This window comes from Phaethon aethereus (assembly GCF_964289735.1).
Source record: "Phaethon aethereus genome assembly, chromosome: W".
Classification (NCBI taxonomy): domain Eukaryota; kingdom Metazoa; phylum Chordata; class Aves; order Phaethontiformes; family Phaethontidae; genus Phaethon; species Phaethon aethereus.
Window position 1 is genome coordinate 5,795,530 of NC_138581.1, and position 20,443 is coordinate 5,815,972.

Genomic DNA, 20,443 nt, shown 5'->3' on the forward strand with positions numbered 1-20,443 from the left:
TTGGAAGGGACCCTTCAAGACCATCTAGTGCAACCCCCTCCGCAGTGAGCAGGGACATCTGCAACCAGAGCAGGTTGCTCAGAGCCCCGTCCAGCCTGACCTGGGATGTTCCCAGGGATGGGGCATCGACCACCTCTCTGGGCAACCTGGGGCAGGGGTTCACCACCCTCACATCTAAGGAACAAAAATGTGTTCCTTAGATCTAGTCTAAATCTGCCCTCTTTTAATTTAAAGCCGTTACCCCTTATCCTGTCGCTACAGGCCCTGCTAAAAAGTCTGTCCCCATCTTTCTCCTCAGCCCCTCTCAGCCCTGGCAGCTGCAGGAAGGTCTCCCCGGAGCCTTCTCTGCTCCGGGCTGAGCCCCCCCAGCTCTCCCAGCCTGTCCTCCCAGCAGAGGGGTTCCAGCCCTCGGAGCGTTGCTGGGGCCTCCTCTGGCCCCGCTCCAGCAGGTCCATGTCTCTCCCGTGCCGAGGGCTCCAGAGCTGGACGCAGCCCTGCAGGAGGGTCTCCCCAGAGCGGGGCAGAGGGGCAGAATCCCCCCCCTCGCCCTGCTGGCCACACGGCTTTGGGGGCAGCCCAGGACACGGTTGGCTTCTGGGCTGGGAGCGCACATTGCCGGCTCGTGTCCAGCTTTTCATCCCCCAGGACCCCCAAGTCCCTCTCGGCAGGGCTGCTCTCCAGCCCTTCATCCCTCAGCCTGTGCTGATTTCTCAGGCAATGGTCCCCAAATTGCACAGTGTTTCAGGACCTCATGATTATTATTCAAAAAACCCTAAACCATAAAGTCTATCTGTAACAGAGCAGGGTATTGAACTTACATGTCCAATTATTTCAACTGCTTTGCCAACACTTCTCAATGAAGTTTTCTAAGTTTCTCTCAAAGAACAGTCCAAGAACTTACATTTCACTATTACTGTTAGTATGACCACTGTACTAGGGAACAAAAAAATGATGAAGATTATATTTTTGGGAGGTGAAGAAACACAAAACCTGATGCCATCATGATCACACCTCACATATTCAATAGGAAATGGTTGTCAGGGGCCAATTTGCACATTATTAGTTAAGTTCTTGAGGAAGGGGAGGATATGGCCCTATGCCAGTATTTTGTGATCAAACCAATATGCTCAAGTCTCTGTGGCTAATTAAAAAAAAGTATGCTTACTATTTCTATACAACTAATTCTGGAAGGAAAAGGAGCATTTCAAGGAGACAAACTGGAGTAAGTCAAGTCTCTGTGAGCTTTGGGGAGCTAGGGTACATCAGATAATGGAAAAACATGGAGAGTGATACAGTTCTCTTACTTTCTGTTTGTGATCCTGAGACAGTATCTGTGGAGCCATCGCAGGTATCATACTCCCTGGACTTGAAAATGTTTTGCTCCCACTTTCTTATGAGGAGACATGGATCCTTGTGCCTTTGAAAAGCTGTCCCTCCTGTTTACTACCTAGCACATTGGACTTTTCTGAATTTTATCTACGGAGTTTACAAATTAAAAAGCAGGAGAATACAGGTCCGATTTGTGACAAGGGATGAATTACATTACCTTATTGATGAAATTATACTCCCTGATATTATGAACCATAGTGAGCTTACAGAGGGTTTGTTGTTTGTAACATGGTGAAGAGGCGAGCCCTAAGATGCCAGAGCCCTGTGGGGTGAGATGAACAATTTGTTTGACATGACAGAAGCCAAAACATGAAAGGTGAAGAAGACTCTGGACAAGCCAACACAGATACACATGGAAGGGTTGGACTAAATCCTGGAAGATGGACTCAACCCAAGCCTTGAGTACAAGAGCACTGGTTCTCATTCAATGTTCTGCAGAAATAATTCTGAACCTAAGCCTTTTGCAAAGTTTGAAACAATTTATACTCAAGATCAACAAAGTGCCAATTTTATCTTTTATCTTTTGTCCTCTTGCGAAGATCTGTCCAGGATGTACACTTATAGTGAATATAAAAATAATAAATTTACTCTCTATAAACACGTTTTGACTAGCAGTTCATGACTGGTTCAACGACATTTATATTGCTTTTTACAATGGTGCCATATCTTTAAGAGAGGTGGAAGTGCCCAGAACCTGGTTAAAGAGAATGAAGGTGAAAGATGTGTTCCTACATTACTCCTATTTCCAATTTCCTTTTCCTACGGTTATGAGCAAACTCCTCTCCAGCCCATTTCTGTAGATTACTTCTATTTATTCTTTTGTTCCTCTTTCCAAGAACACATCTTCAGAGTCAATTCAAGCTTCAATACACGGCAATTACTAAAGAAATAAAATATTATTACCCCCATCTTCAAGCATTTTGGCCACATTTTTCTCAGCTTTTCTATTTTCAATATCTAAAGTGCAGCGCTCCTTCAGTGCCCTTGAAGAAGAACTTGTTACATTACTGGATGCATTATTCCTTAGAAGAAGAAGGGAAAAAAATATCTTTCAATTTATGAGTCATTCTTATCTTTACTCTTCACCTTTAGTTCTCTTTGTGCTTTCTCTTCTTATGGTCTTCTAAATTATTTCTGGACAAATACAATGTCACTAAGCTGGAACACTTTATTTTGCTACTACTTTTATCAATGTTTTTACTCCTGCCATCTTTAGGCAGTGCAACTTCACTCTTTTGGCACCCAATAACCTTATTTTATTCACCAGAAACCTATTTTTCCTTTTTTCTCACCCACCGCAGAGCTGCCGATTTATTTATTTATTTATGACTTTCAATTTTTCCATATGCCATTGTTTTGTCTCAAATGCATTTCTGGACCACGGTACTTTGGCTCTTACCAGAGGTACAGAGATCTCTGTCTCTGATTTCCTCAAAAGCTGTATCGCAGACGTGAAACCAAAGGACACCATTCACAAGGGACTCTCTTAGCCACATAAAGAAATGAGTGTCAGGGATGCTTATAGAATTAAACAGCAGAGCGGCATTATAATGTGTTCCAAAGAACTATTGATGGATCAAGGATCAAATACTTCTTCCTAATCACTCTGCCCAAAATCGTTTATGAACATAATTTGTATTGCTACGTATGGCAGGGGAAGAAGATTAATTCTCTCTGATCAAGGAAAATAACAAAGTTGCAAACATCCACGCTGCTAAATAAATCAACATCAATTGCAATTGATCCCATCTTACACGTTGTTTTACATCTGTAATTTTACACGTTACTGAACATGAGCAATGTCCATGCACTTTACATGCCCGCAGTTGCAAAGGTAAAACGCCGTCGGACCTTTTAGCAATGGACCTCATCAACCTACTAATATAGACCAGACCTACCAGGCAAGGGGGATAAATATTGTCAGCTGAATATTAAAATGCCTGGAGATATGAGGGTTACTAATCAAGACAAGAGTCTAGGGCAAACGTACTTGACTTCACAGTCTGGGTGGGCAGTTACCTCAAATCACAGCACCTGAGAAACCTCTGCAACAAGTAACTGTGCTGCAGTGCCCCATCCAGCATCAGACATAAAATGTGGAAGCTGACTTCCCCGAGGGGGATATGGACACCAAAACAATGAGAGATCAGTCACCCAGAGCAGTCACACAGACAAGATAGAATAGCTGGGCAGCTCTTCAGTAATATTCTGTGTTTTTATAGCATTTTTCCACTTTGGAGAGCTCTCCTAAATGTTAACCAGAACCACATGGCTGGCAAGTCACAGCTATGTGAGCCACAGGAACCCCCACAAAAGCACCACCACCTCTATTGTATTCCCTGCAGTAAGATAAGGTTTCTCAGCGTGGCCTGAAGCTATATGGACTCCAAACGGAGTCTTCAGAAGAAGCTTGCAGGAGGCAGGATACGGGTACATTGCACAACGGTTACGATCCGACGTTTCTGGTTTCCTGAGCAGTTTGTTGCTACCATACAAATTCAGAGGCGGATTTTAAGTCTGATATGAGATACATGTCTATTCCAAAAGTAAGAACATGCCTAAGGCGTTTGTGAACCACACACGGATGCCCTCGGAGCGACACGGCTCTCAGCAGTACAAGCAGTTTTTCTGTCTGTCTTTATTCCAACACAGCATTTGCTGAAGTCAGATACCATAAAGACCCAACACATAGATCTGGGTGTTGCTTTGCCTTCCAGCCTTAGAGCTACTGACTCTGGTCTGTGAGAGAGCTTAGCTACCCTGAGGACAGGAAATACCCATAAATCTCCAATAGACTAAATTCTCCAAAACCATGTGCTATGGAGCTCCTCGTGCACATCGGTCTAACAACTGTATTACACAGCGGGCTATTCCCCAAGAAGAGTGTTGGAAGGTTCAGTTGCAAGGAAGGACAGTACAACAATCCCCATTTTACACGAGAAACTGAGGCACAAAGAAACCAACAACAAGGTCAACTGTAAGAGGACTTCTAAACGTCTTTGGGGATCTACATCAAACTGATTTGCCCATGGTCACACCTGAAATTTCTAGTAGCAAAGTGGGCCTCCCAAGCCTGGGGAAAAGAAAAATACTGCCAGGACATGGAAGAAGGACACTACAATGAATTCTTCCATTTTTCAAACTTATTTCTCACCTGATTTCAAATACATGTTTTAACAGCTTTTTGGCCATTTTAAGTGGTGGAAGGAATTGAGAATGCTAGAAGAGCAAAAGAATGAGAACAAATTCAATGAAATGGTGAGCACTGACTGTCTGACACTTTCTTTAAACCTTAGACCCCATTCATCTTTGCTGAGAGCTGATTCTGTGACATGCCAAATTAGTGCCTTAGAATTTTACTAGATTTCTAGTGAATATTATCATATTTTCCTTGATTTAAACGAACGCCTTCTCCAAGTACTGGCTTGCAGACTGATAACAATGCTCAGAAAAGAAGGAAGCGGGAAAACTGTCTGGAAAACTATCTTGAGGAATACCTTGCGGCAAGGCGCCTCAAATGTATATCACCAGTTAACATGCAGGTTCCTACAATGTGTTGTAACGTGCTTTGGGACACGGCTATAAGATTTAGTATCTATTATTGCTATCATTAGCATAGGTGAAGAGCACATATGTATGGAACATGCATACATACATGCCTATATGCATGTAAAGCAACATGACCGCCATAATACATATGGCCGTGTAGTGAAGCTGAGCCTGGAGCTCAGCTTAGTGTTTAGGAGGAAATTGAGTCACTGAAATCGCTCTGTCTCGCTGCGAACACATGGGAGAGGAGGGCGGTGTCATGACAGTCGTGCTAGTGATGCTGTTGCAGGAGTTTCCTTTTATATATATGTGTGTGTGTGCATATATACGTGTGTGTATGGCTGAAACCACAAGTATTTGAAATGTTCTCAGAGGAAGGCAGTCTCAGACCTGCAGTGTCTGCCGTGGAAATGAATTGACCACGATGCGACCCACCACGTGCCACCAGTGCAGAAGATAAGTCTGTGACAAGAAGCAAGCGGTAAAGATGAGACGGCGAAGAAATGCAAAGCGTAGACCTTCGAGGGTGCCAGCAGCAATGTGTAAACTGCTGGTTGGGCCAAGCAGGTTGGCACATTACAGATCAGGGTTGAACATCCTAAAACTTTGCAGCTGTGTGCTCTCGGCACAGTTCTCATCTCATCTGGATTTCCGCGCAGAATAGCCCCCGCCGCTGGAGTTACTCCTGATTTACACCATTGGGATGGTGCTTGCAGTCTCCTACCTGTAAGTGACCAAGCTGCCAGGAAAAGCCGTGCCTAGCGCTACTCCCAGGTGAAGCTAGCGAGGATTTTACGTTAGGAAAGGTAGCTGAGTTTTAAACCCTTCCCTTGAAGCAAGCAGCCAGGGAAAAATCTGGCCCCTTTTGTTTAAAAAAAAAAAAAAAAAAAAAAAAAGACCAAAGGAAGATAATCAAGGCTTGTGTGTCCACGTATGTGTGAGAGAAAGCACCGGTGAGAGCGAGCGAGCTGTGCAAGGGGAGACGGTTTGCTCAAATCGGGTAGCATTACTAATACACAACGACTCTGCCAGCAAGGCACTGCACAGCTGGAATTCATCGGAGGGAATGTGTGCTGCTGCAGAGACAAGCGCAGAAAACTTTCCCCGTGTGAAGGCAGCGTGAAGCCCTGCCCTGTGGCTTGGAAGTACTTCATCAGGCCCTGACAGCACAGACATCTTCTTTAGACCGTCGGATTGCGGGGGGAAATGCACTCCACCCTGCTCAAATGAACACCCAGGAGGGACTTTTTGTTTTATTTTATGATATTTCACAGATCACAACTCTCGCTCCCCTCCCTGATTTTTTTTTTTTTCCCCCCTTAATTACCCCGTTAGTTTTGTTCTTCTCTTGCCTTATTGCATCGGCTCCAAACCCAGCTGAAAAACTGCCATGGCTTATTTACACCAAACAGCTACTCCGGCCAAAAGCAGCTGCTCCATTTAGCCAAGCACCTCTGTCTTACTCGGTTTCTCTGCTTGTGATAATAAGGTACTTTCTTTTAAATTCATGCTGTGAGGAGGAAGTATTGAAATGTATGCAGCAGATGATGGTGCTCTCTGAAAGACGGTATTGAAAACTCGGTGAGCCCGGGGGTCATTATTAGTAAACGATTGCCCAGTAAAAGACAAGTCTATCCAGAAGTGCAGTACAGCCACGGCTGATTTTAAGCAGACTTATGCGTATGTGTGGTTCCTTGCCCCCAAGTCCCTCTCTGCTCCAGTCTGGACCTGGAAGGCTTCTTATTTGCATCAGTAAGTGATTTACCCCTAAGATTTCAGCTTCCCAGGGTGACCTAGTCTCCTTTTGTCACGTAGCAGAGCTCCCTTCCTACAGAAACGTAGCCATGAGGAATTAAGGGAAATAAGAAAAATGCTTTGAAAGGGAAATAATGTGTTTTTAGTGCAGAAAATGAGACAAAATGCACTTTTGCAGGGAAAAAAAATATGGTTCTGAGGGGAAAATTTTGTCCTGTTTTTGAGTGAAAGCAAAAATAGACATGCTCATACACAGATGTATAGAGCTTTAGCTTGCAAACATTGATTTAATGTTCATTTCACCCCTAATTATCCTCCTAATAGCTATCGAAAGTCTCACATAGTCACCAAATTGAAAATAAGTTCCTGTGCACCACTTCCAATTACTGCAGGAATTATGGCTTTATTGCCATTATTTACTTTCTCCAGCTATAATGTATGCCTGGCCTTGAATTACCCCGCTATAGGAACCAGTGACTCCAGCATGTTTTATAAAATGATTTTCTTGGTTTTCACTTCCCTTCAGCTCTTCTTTCCATCCTGATTCCCCAGCTTCACCCCCTTAGTATTGCTCCTGCATTTAATGCCACTCCTCTTCTGACTCCCACTTTGAGAAGCATTTTTTCCTGATCTCTCCAGAATATTCTTCCCTTTTTTTTTAGACTTTGTTTCCCCTTGGCTGAATTATTTGGTCCCTGGGCAAAGATTTTTTGATGAACACACACCTTCCAGAAAGGCATCCAGTTATGATTTACAGGCTAAGAGCTGGTGGAGTCAGTGCTTCATTTGTTAGTTTGACTTTCCTGGCTGAAAAAAACCAGAAAATAAACAAGCAAACGAGAGTAAAAAAACCAACCACCAGCTCTGTGCCTAATTTCTCATTTGAATTTGTCTGGCATCAGCTTCTTAACCTTTTTCACTGTTTTTTAAAAATTTTGATATTTTCTCTCTCTGAAGGTACTCAATTAACTCTCAGTACTCTTTTTTGATAAATTAAGCAGATTGTATTCCCAAAGTGTCTGACTAGGAGGCATTTTTGCCAGCTCTTAAATAACTGTGTGACTTTCTTCTGCAGTTGCATCTTTTCAACATGCAATTTTTCATTTAAAGCATAGGTGCCTGATCTGGATACAGGGTTCCACTTTTGCTGTAGGAATGCATAAATCATGAGCTAATGGGGAAGAGAGAAGACCGACATTTCCTTTCCCACCAAGGTAATCCACACCTGCACAGACCATTCAGCTTCAGGACTTATCTTCACCTTTCCGAAGAGCTATCCCACGCTCTGTTTGATGGCTTCTGTAACTCCCATCCATTGACAATAAACCCAGGATTCATCCTGCCTCACCTTCGGACTAAAAACCAAGGCTTGTTACCTCTTCAATAACAAGAGATAGGCACTGATAAAAGGACATTCAGCACTTAATATGTACCCACTTCTTTCTCCACTGACTACAGAAGAAGCTTTAGGTAACTCTTTCTCCACTGGGGGTACCAATCAGATGTCTATCCCATAGCAGATTTTTTTATTCCGCTCTAAATGTGTTTCCGGGCTCATCACCTAACACAGGATCCTCATGCTGCTAGTGAGCACAGTATCAAACAACCGGTATTACAATGCCAAACATATTTCTTAATCATGAGAAGCTTAAGGAGAACAAGCTGATTAAAGCTTTGCTTCGAAAGACCTGATATTTCACGTAATACAGCCACTATGAAGCACGCAATTAGTGTGTGTGGTTTTATTATAGTGTAGGCAGAGGTGTAAAGGAGTCTGCTTGCTAAGGCTGGTTTAATGTAGGATAGGGAAATACGGTGTACGCTCAGCTTGATGGTTACACAGCCTCTCCAGCAGAGAACTTCTGCGTATCTCCCTTCATGTGTTGCTTCTGAGTGATGGTTCTCTACCCATAAATGCCCAAAGGGTTTTAAAGGCCATGGGATGGAGAAGAATGATTAGTAACAGTAATTCATAAAGGCTATCTTTGCATGTTGTCGTTTTTCAGAAGTCCCCAAATGGGAACTGAAGCTTCTAAATGGGAACTGAAATGGGGAGATTTTAAAGGACTTTTGCCACGAGTTTCATAATGGACTTAAGGGCTTGTGGGATTTCACTGTCAGAAGCATGCTCCAAAGTTCCAGAGATTTTTTCAGCAATACGAATCGCTAGTCATTTCTGCAAGTCCCATACTGATCTCTCCTTGCCCATAAATAGCACATCATCTCACCACACCTACTGATCCTCTTGGGAAGGTGAGGCTGACTTTCAGAGATGCCTGAAGCCTTCTTTTTGTGCTTTTTCATGGGTTTTGTCTTCCCACGTTTTATGTTGCCTTGCAACAAATACAGGGAAAACTGAAACTTTTTTTAAAAGCATCTGCATATTTATAGGCACATCCGCGGAAGAGAGAACTAGTAGAAAGCGCTCTCTACTCCTGCAATGCAGCCATACATTAGGTGGACTGCGGCCACTAACTAGAAGTTAATAGCAGTGCATGCAATAATTGAAATCAAAAGGTCAATAAAAATGCTATGTGTTAGAACTGGAAGAGGAGAACTTCTTCTGAGGTTTTGTAGAGATTATATTACCACTGCCCTGCATCCAAAGCTGACTACTTTGAGGATACTTCACCATCAGTCCACAGTCACTAAACCCTTCCCTTGAGTTATACAGTTATATATAGGGTAACATTACTGAGGTACGACAGTTTCTCTGGATTTGACATAGATATATTTTAGAAAATCAAGTCTTGCATCACCTCTGTACTCTGGTTTTTGTTTCTTGGCGGGCGGGGTTTAGAAACTCGAATGGTACTGTGCTTATACAAAGCACTGCATAAGTGCTTTGAGATAAACCACACAACCACCAGTTAGAAATCAAAGCTGTTCTCTGCAAACACACATCTGTTTGCAATGGTTACTTCCCTTCATCTTCCTTCCCTGACATCCCCCTCCCATCAGCTGGTTCATCCCCAAAGCACAGAAAGTTGCTTTTGTGGGAAACATATTGATTTAATTTCTTACCTGTGAAATCAAAGCTTATAATGAATCAGTCTGCAAGCAGTGCTCCCTGACAAACAACATCCCTGCCAAACACAAGATTCAGCCAGAAATCAAATTTCTAGGTGTTACTGTTTCCTAAGAAGAATGATCAGATCATTTTTATTCCCAAAATATTCTATAAAGCCTCAGTTTAATTTCTATTTAATAAAAATAAGATGGTGGGGGGCAAGGGGAAATAATTCAAATCTCCTAATGCTGTTTGGGCTTACTGGCTTTGAACAGAATTGATTTCATATTATGGATTTCCATCTTTGCCCTTCACTTGATACAATACATTAGGAAAGGAACACTAGGTAGCAATTTAACCATACTGTTAAGCATATTTTTAATAAGCAAGTGGCCAAATAATATCTTGTCAGCTAGTTTTAAAGAAGATTTTTATGTAGTTAAGTGCAGCCAGTTTGTCCCAGCCACATTCCAATGCCCAAATTCAAGTTTCATCTCTTTAGATACATAAGGAGATTTAGGATTTTTACCATTGCTATTACTATTTTCTGCCCTAAGCTTATGGCAGTCATTAAGCATACCCTTTTCTAATCTGACAGCACCTCTAAAGAATATTGAAGAATTATTCTCCCTATTTTTATCTGTAGGAAACAAAACCTCAAACAGGTCGAAGCCCAGATCCTCAAGACTGTTTTGATAGTTAATTCCCTTAGATTTTAAGGGAAATCTTAGAAGGTTGATGAGTTCGGTCCAGGTGATTCGTGCGGTCATAGAGGAAATGTGTGGTGGGGAAGCAGTTGAACTGTAGCCACCTTAGATCCATAACCATTTCCTAACCTCAGGATGACCCTTTTCTGGACCACTGAATGGTCCTTTTCTCTAAGGACCAAAATCACAATGGGGTGAAGTATGGAAATACTACTACTTTTTTTTTTAAGTGAGAAACAGTCATATGCCTTTGATTTGGAAGTTCAGGAATGGAAAAGAGCAAATATCAAATATTGTTCAGATTCTTTCAGGTCTTCTTTTAATACGTAGAGAAGGAGTTTGTGGATGGTCATGACTGAAGGCAACAGAAAGTATTTTTTTTCCTAGGCTAGGAGCTTGCTTCCAGACTTAGGTCCTGTGCTCTTCAGTCAAAAGTATCACAAAAGTAATCTGCAGGATTAAGAAGCAATAGAAATAGTTTCATTTCTATTTATTTCATGTATTCCTAGTACCAATGTAACCACATATATTTTCTCATGGATGCCCTTTGGAAGTCGTCTAGAAATCTTAGCAAATTTGTGAAGTTAATGGAGGTGAAGCCACCTGTCCTTTTTGGAGTACTAAGCTCAAGCGAGAGTTCCCAGAAACCAGCTGCTCAACCCCTCCAGCCGTGTGGGATCTCTCAACTATGCCTCAAGGACTTCAGATCCTTTAAGGACTACTTCTGCTATGGCTCTCATAAACAACACAAGAAATAGCCACGCTTTAATGGCTAGACTAAAGGATGCCATACGACTGTATATAATTGACAGGTTCCTTCTCATACTGCTCCTCTCTTCGTATCGCCTTTTATGGCAGAATCCTTCCTCATCAGCTCAATTTCACAAAATCTTCTGTATGTGCTTAACTTTCTGAACTCTGAGCAGTCCCACTGTCTTCAGCATAGCTACCCCTGGTGCAAAATTAAGTGTAGACATAAATCATTGCAGGACTGAGCCTAGAGTACAGCGTGGTGAATAGCTTCTCTTCAGGAAAGCATTTATTTCCTGAAGGCACCATTTCAGCTTAAAGTTTTCACATATTTGTGTTATACTTAATGAGTCAGTTGGGAAGCAGTGTTGAAGGACAACTGGAAATGCCCAAAATACACACTATTAAATACAAATATTTTAAATTTGGGGTGATAGACCCACAAAGGAATTTAGATGCCATCAACAACGTCTAAGAAAGAAGTGTCAAAGAAATTTTTACTTTTCTATCTCAGCCCAAATGAGGAGGGTAGTCATCTGGGAAGAAGGAGATTGGAGTTTAAATTTCCTCTTTCTTCGGTTGAAAGTATTTACTTGAATTTAAGTCTCTGACACCTTTAGAAAATTATGTCTTAAACAATGGACTGTGGAATCTGGGAAGGTTGCACAAGGCCAGGTTTGTGAACCCACTCCTCTGGTGATTTTAGTGCTCCTTTTCAAATGTCAAATATATGTTAAAAATGATCAATTTAAAAAAAAAGAAAAAAAGGTCATATTTCTAGAGTGATTAGAAGCAATGTCATGACATTTTACTTAATCATATTTTGTGTTGTCGTTGAAGCAAACAATAAGCAATTATTCCCAAAGATCTAACTATGACAGCAGTGACTCACAGGCAGGACTTTAAGGTACTCCCTGTGTCTAAATATTAAATATTTATTATAGTTCTATAAAATTTTACATTCATTGTACATCTTGCTTGTTTTACCAGTCCTCGAGGGACTGAGAAGATTCTGTATGTGCTTGCCCTTTCCAGCACATCAAACATTTTTTCATAATACCCCTATTAAACCATACGTCTCCCCAGTTTCCCATAGATGGTTATTGAGTCATAGCGGTATCAGTGCAGAAGCTCCAGCTGAGTCTCGCTGACGTCAGTCAGAAAAAGGATGGAAAAAAAATTGCCAAACCCCAGAATTCTTAAAAATGCTGCAGTTAGCAAGACTGCCCTTAGTCAGGTCACTCATGTTGAATTTCAACTTCCTTTCTGCATTTGCATGTTGATTGTCAACGCTTTCTTATCTGTCTGTATAGCATCATGCATACTGCTGGCATGACACAAATAAACGAGCTAATGAATAAATAATGGCAATCAATAGAAACAACCACAGAATTGACTGGCTTCCTTCTCATTGTTGACACTGAATGAGGTGCCAGAAGTAATCAAGCAGCATAAATTATAAAATATAAGTTCAACGTTAGAATGTCATTGTTTCCATATTTTAAGAAACCTGCAGTGTGAGTAAGGTAATGTGCTGGCTGTAAAACACGTAGACAGTTTTGTATTGCTTTCAGCACACGCGTACCTCCGCTCCCACTGAAGGCAACAATAAGGCTTCTGGTGCAGAACAGCTTCCAAAATCTTCCAAAATGGTTTGTACAAAATAAAGTGTTTGTAATTTTTTTTTTTTTTTTACCTAGACAAATTCTCCTCTGTATGGGGGTGGTGTGTCACAGAAAAGCAGTTTAACCCAGTTTGCTGAGGACCCGAGGAATTATGAGACGTGTACTTGTCAACAGAGACTTTCTGCATCTGGTTAAATGGTGAAATTCTCTGATGGAAGTAGATATTTTTTGAAATACTATTAAAATAATTCTTTTTAGCAGATACATTACTTCCTCTCTAGGTGCCTTTAAGCATTCCTACCCCTCTTGAATCTTTATATCACCTCTTTCGTTTGTCTTTTTCAGACGTATATGGAGAATTCCTATTTCCATTTGTGATGCTTACCAAAAACCAGCTTTAATTCCGTGATACCAGCACTTCTTGCAATTTCTTTGTGTTCTTCCTATCTCTAATGACCCGTTGCCCGTATATTTACATGCAAGGAGAAACCCCATTGAGAGCCACAATAGCTCTGGAAAAATTTTGGCATCGAGCACAAAGGAACAATGATGTCCAGCCTTTCCATAATACAGACATATTAAAAAAAAAAAAAAATAAAACACACCACAAAACTACAAAAAAGCCCAAACACAAAACCCCAAACACAATAGGACTGCATGAGTAGCAATAACAATCACCTGTAAAGTGGAGGGTGCCTTGCAACTCCTCTTCCCTACCGGATGCCACCAAATTGTGTTCTATTAGACATGGAAGGATCCAGTAGGCAAAACCCAAAAGATCACCAGGGGCCATGTTGCACCCGTGTGCAATTGTTCTATAGTGCCATATGATAATTTGCAATACGTGTATATTGAGGTAATACCATGGGGTATTCTTCTCTAGTAGAATGCATATCTATTGTTAAGTAACTGATGACAAAGACTGGCACATTATTAAAGGCTGGACCGAGTTCAGAATTTAATATTCTCCTCGCATTTCAAGCAATTTTCAACGTCCACAACTGTCATCTAACATTGTTTCCAAGTTGCAATTCAGTGGGAGAAAAATAGCTATCCATGTAGGGCTTCGTAGCGACACATCTGTTATGTTATTTATCTTAAGTGCGAAGACAGGAATGAACCAACTTCCAGCCTCGTAATTCAGAACTGAACATAATAGAAATTAAAGGAGAAAAGAAAGGGACAGCATCTTTGTGTGAGGGTAGCTTAATGGAATATCGTGTGAAACTGTTTTTGCCAGAATTAATCTCCCTGGCTCCTTCCAACTGTACTTATCATGATGTAAATCAGGAGGAGCTTCATTAAGTGAATTGACTTGCGCTGGCCCAAACAGCTGTAAAACAGATCTGAACAGGGCACAATATCACTGCAAGGGGTCTGTTGTTTGAAGCCTGTCCGCGATTAAAACGATGGGGCAAACACTGGAACCTTTCAGACCCGAAACGTGCTTCTCCTCCGAGGCAGCTGCCCGACACTGTACCTTTTTTTTTAATTCCCCCCGTTGCACTTCAGTATTTTAGGGCTTGCCTCACCCACTCCTCACCAGGACTCGCTGCACACGATTTCATGGAACTTCCAAACAGTTCCTGTGGAGCAAAAAATAAACTTTTTGAACTCTACTTTGCTTCGGGGCATCTAATCTTGAAAGTTATGTGTGCTGTTAAAAATTGGCTTTCAAATCATGGAACCAGGCCTTTAGGGATACTTTCTTTCTCTTCTTTTTCTTTTTTTCTTTTTTTTTTTTTCTTTTTTCTCTTCATAAGAAGTTTCAGAGCTGCAGAGCCTCAAGCCAAAAGAAATAGTTGTACAGGCAAGTTTTCTGCACCGAGTCTGAGAGAACAAGAGGCACGCTGGGGTGCTCGCTGGGGGCTATCTCGCCCTCCCGCATTCACACGCCTCCCGCAACGCTCCACAGGGCTGATATGAAAATGAGTACATGAACTCCTGGGTGACCTTTTAAATTGGCCCTGCTTCTTCCTCTCACCTTGGCCATTTCAGACATGTTCTCCTTGTTCAAGGATGACTTTCCAGCTATTTTTCAACCTTCTAAAATAAAATTACATAAATTACGAAAATGAGTCATCTGGAAAGGCGCAAAACCTCCGCAGTAACAACAGTTACCAGAATTTGATGGTCCCAGAGCACTAGTTATTGCTGCTTCTGTGCTGGGATTATACTTTTCATCTAACTGGGATTTAGCAATGGCCTTTTACATAATTTATTGATATTTATCGGAATAAGGTGGTCACCAGTCATTGCAGTTCGCAAAGAGCATTCTTCTGAGTAACAAGAACATTCCCATTATTAACAGTGGCTTTACTGCACGTAGTACGACAGCACTGTTTGTCTCCTTACTAATAACTATTTAGAAAATAGTTTTTACCCCCAAATTAACAAACCACTACTTTTTCTTGGTATGCTGTTATATGTGGTAGAGATAGGGCTTTGCATCTTTTTTGTCTTGGAAGACACCTTTTTGCGTCACAGAAGACACTACATATATAGAATATTCTCACATATATAGAATATTCTCTTTCCTACTCTTTAGGGCCAAAAGGGATCACTATTCTTCTGTAGTCAGACCTCCTGCATAAAAAAAAAAAAAAAAAAGCTTTGAAATTTTGCATTGTAAACCCTGAAATGGTAAAATTAAATCAGAGAAGATGAATGAATGCTGCCAGATAGCATGTTAAAAACGGCTTTTCAAAGACACGTGCGCAAAGAGAAATGCTTAAATTAAGTATTTTGCACACCAGACTGTTAGGTAGAAGACTTCTACTTTGGCACTGTTATTATTATTTATTGCACATTACGGCACTGCCCCCAGTTGTGCCGTTGCAATAAAAGACAGATTCCCTTTCCCTCTCCCATCCTGACTTTGAGGGATTGCAAACAAAGGCACCGACCATGCCAGGCTTCACACCCATGGTGAATCTCACCCATCGCAAGTGTTTCCTCTGAAATCCGTGTGTGTGTACACAGGCCAGCGCAGACGATGCCGTAGTTACGTGCCTGTGCCCATACAAGCACGGCAGTGCGGTTGGTGGGAGGGTTTAAGTACTCGTTCATGTCTGTGTATACCATTTTTAAAGTCACAGAATTTGCAAATTATTTGTTTTCCTGAGAGGTAAGCGAGGGAAGCCCCTGGTTAGCAGAGACTGTAGCCAGGTCATCCCTCCACTGAGCTGGGTACTGGTAGGCAAGCGCAGGCTGTGAGACCGCACTTCGTGTTTCCCCATCCCAGTATCTCACAGTGACAAAAGACAGACTTTATTTCATACACTGGGGCGTCCTGGCACAACGCAGGTCCGCTTCTTGCCCCAAAATCACCAGCTAGCAGCAGAACAACAGGGAAAACGCGTTCCCCCGGCTCCCAGGGTCACGCCGTTTGTGCGGCGGTGTGTCCTGCACGAGTGAGCAGAAGCACAAATATCCCATTTTCTCCCGTGTACTGATCCCTGTGCTCAGCTCACCTACACAGAAGGCTTTTCAAATGCACTTAACGGGTATTAACTTGTAGTTCCTTACAACTCTCCGGTCAGGTTGCCGAGCAATTATACACATACTTTGTGTTTTCAGAAACTCGGACAGAGACTCCAAGGACTAAATCAACCTAAGGTGCAGAAATTTGTTCTACCACAACTAATTATCCAATGAAAACTCTCAGTTCAGCAATATATCTGAAAACAGAGTGCTCGGAAAACCAACCTAGCATTTCAGTCTATTTATAATATAAACCTTCACTACAGCCAATGTTGTTAAGAAGTTTTTATAGTATGTAGCATGAAGTTTTGGTCTCTAATTACTCCTTTAATCTTTTCTGGGCTTGTTCCTGAGAACAAGTTACACTCCTGCGTTTTACAGGATAAACAGCTTCCAGGAATGCATCAGATTGCCGCAGGGGTCAGAGAGTGCATTTATTGAACACCGCTCTATTTCAGCCTAAATCCTGAATGATCTGTTTTTGCTTAGTGGAAGTGTAATTAATATAGCTAATTAACAAATGACCACCCAAAAATGTTTGATTTTTTCCCCCCCTCCCAAGTAAGAGAATTTACACAAGTCTTCTTTTGTTTCATGTGGCTCCTGTTCCACCTGGAAGGGTCAGCTGTTTGTAGGAATGTTAAATCCCTATATGTTAATATGAGGATTGTGTTAAATAATGTTAAATATATGTTAATATAGGGATTATGTTAAATCTAAAAAATGTACTGATTTTGTCAATTTGTTGTTGTCTGATGGATGGCTCGTAGGACTACAGCATTTCTGGTTTTTGTTGCAATTTCAGATCATATCCAGGGGTCAAGATGGCACTTTGACTCCTGTTACAAACTCACAGGAGGTCCTCAAAGATACTTTCTCTACTGCCCTGCGGTGTGACAGGGAGCCACTGGAGATGTTTGCTTCACAATGACATGCCATGCTCTTAACTCGTGGAAACTCTGTGGAGGAACAAGACTACTGTTTTCTGTGTACCCTTGAAACACGTCTTGAGGCGCTGGATAATGGGAGAATGACTCCTTCTTGCAGTTATAGATCTCTCCTGTAAGAATGGAGTTCTTTTATTCACCAGATATCCCCAAACCTTCCTTAACAGTAGATAAACATTACAGGAAAAAGGGGTATTTACTTCTGTACATTTCTGACATTTGATTCAGAAACAGATGCCCCAGGTGACAATTGTCCACATCTCTGCTCCCTCCATCTCATGCAAAGCGTGTATGATTTCTCTCATGGAAGAGGATCCTGATTTGGAGATATACTCCCTTACAGACCTAACCTTGGACTATCCTTGGGATTCAAATTCAAAACTCTCCTCATTCAGGGGGATTTGTCAGGTCTTCAGAAATGCAAATGACTCTTGAGCACGGCAAATTAGAGATATCTCCTTGCCCACAACATAATTGTTGGAAATTCATTCACCCATTGGAAGGAAAGAAGGTTTTTCTTGCCAGAGAGAGATTCAATCATTCGTACATAACTTTTGCTTTCCCAAAATCTCTATGTCATATATACTGATGGCTGACCTGTATTCATGCATGCAAGTGAGAATTCATGCGTGCAGTTAGTTCTTAATTTTTGGACAAGGTTCTTGGATGCAGCTGTAGCTGGGTAAGGATTTGACAGCTTTCTGGAGTCCTGACACTTCACCCTGTTTTGACCAACATTTGCCTGTTGTAAAGTTATTGTGCAACACCGGAGAGTTACTGATTTGTCGCTAAAGATATATGGACCACAACAGTTCTCAATGGTAAACTAGATTAAGATTTTAAATGGTGCATGGTCGCTGCATTGATTTTCTGGAACGTGCTAAATTTCATAGTAGAAAAAAAGAGGAAGAGTTTTCTCTAAACAATTAAAGGAGTTATGAAGAAGTAATAAGTTTCTTACTGAGGGGTGGCATACGATAAAAGGAAGGAAGGAAGGACTAAAGAAAACATTAGTGACGTTACTCCATAAGAAGCTGTGGACTATAGTTGAAGGATTTTGGACTATGACTGGGAAAAAGAAGAAGAGGAAAAAGAGAATGTGTCAGAGGAAATAATAGAAATGTAAGGCACTGGAGGATATATCACAAAAGTGTATGTTAATAGTTGATCGTTGAATTGATCTGCTTAACAGCAGTGAAGACAAAAATGGTCTAACCCATGAAGATTAGGAGACCAGACTTACTAATGCAATGACCCTGCGGTGGTATTCTCAGACTACACTAAGCCACAAGAGTCCTGGAGCGTATGGCAAATGGTCTGTGCAACCGCACTAAACAGTAAAACACATTAAGTTTATCTCACAGCTGCACAAGTTGCCTGTGATCAGCTTATTCGAACTGCTGGGGGTGACTGAGCTCATGAATGATTTGTATGTTTGTTCAAATGGGGTTTTAACTCTGAGGAGAGTCTTCTCCACAGAGCTATCCAAATTGTTGTTATCGATACGTTGTGTAGCTACTTTTATTCCCAGAAATTGTTCGCAAGCTAGTATTGATTTCAGAAATTTGATTTATTCATAAACATTCACTAAGCAGCTTTGATAAACAGTTTCCGGACTATGAGGTGTTCATGAACGGCGCCTTCTCACCATGAAACGTACATGAAGCATCATGTTTTACTTCACTCATACAGCATTGCTCCTGTCCCCAGACTGGTCAGTTAAAGTGCAACTAGTGACTGGATGACTAAAGCACAATGGTCAATCTTGAACCATGAATGACATATAAACAGTCAGAAACGCTTCATTTCAGGAATACCAGCATCTGAAAACAGATTCAGAAGCCGACTGTGGTCATTCATATACTCAGGAATAACCTTATGAGACCTCAGAGGAACAGAAAAGTAAAGCCATATATGCCCTTGTATCTAACCTCAGTTTGTCATTGCAGGGGCTCTAATCCAGAGGGACAGCATAATTTACATGACAGTCATTTTTAAAAATGCATAAACAACCTTTGAAACAAAGTTGAACACACAGATCTTTCTTTTCCAGAGCAAGCATCCACCAGGCTAGATTTGAGAGCTCAGCAGTCAGTTCGTGCCTCTTTAAGGCCCAATAAAATCGTATTATTTTCTCATCAGCTTCACTGTTTTTAGAAAAAAAAGGGGTAAATATACTGCAGCATGATCTGGTGTCTGTTGGGTGCCCTGTAGGACCTATGAGGTCTTATTTTGAATCCCTTCAGGTAAAATTGAACTTGAACCTAGGCTTCACATGTAGCCACAGGCTCCAACAACTAGGGCTTCTAGCTTAATTTATAAAGCATTTGCAACATAAACAGCTTTTCCTTCTTCACCTGACTTTTAAAGACTACAGAAAGGAAGGACTCAGGTGTGAGAAAGCATTACTGTACTTTAAAACACCTGCAGAAAGAGAAAATTAGATGCAGGGAAGATCTTTTTTCCTAAAAAAAGTCATTGATGGAGTTCAGGTTTATCCAATATTAGCTGGCAGTTCAGATAATATTTTCAGAGTTGAAATTTTGACTCTGTTCTGAGGAAAAGTACAATTCAGTATAATTGAGCAGGTTCTAGTAAAAAAAAGGTGATACAGTCTAGGATATAGTCAGCATTCAGCAGACTGTAAATTATGTCTCTATCTAGATGCCTATGAGAAATGGCAGTACATAGAAGCAGATCCAGGTCCTACCAAGGGGAACCAATTGAGATCCATAATATGCAGTCACCTGTTGTGTCATTTCCAGAGCTTTTCTTTGTCTCATCAGAGGCAACTGAGGGTTAAGTACTAACTTTCTTATCAAATTATGTAATATTAAAAAACCCCACATGCATGGCAGCACTGTTGGGGCCAAACTTCCCAAGGGTTGTGATGATAAGATTATGATAAGGATATCTAGAAAACAAATATTCTAAACTAACGAGATTAAACAGGGTGAGATCATCCACTGATGAATTTATTCCGTGACCAAGAGCAATGTAATGGGATTAGTGATAAGGATTTTTGATCATAGTAAGATGTGGGCTGATGCCCGAGAGAAAGTTCAGCGGTCGCAACAACGGCAGCAAGTCCCATGTGTAAAGACAACATAATAATGCCTAATTGGCAAAATGCCTTGTTGTGAGGAGAAGTCTTTGCTATCATTTTATGGGAAAGCTCTACATAATTTAATAGATAACTGTAATCTTCCTTTCGTTATTATGTCTACC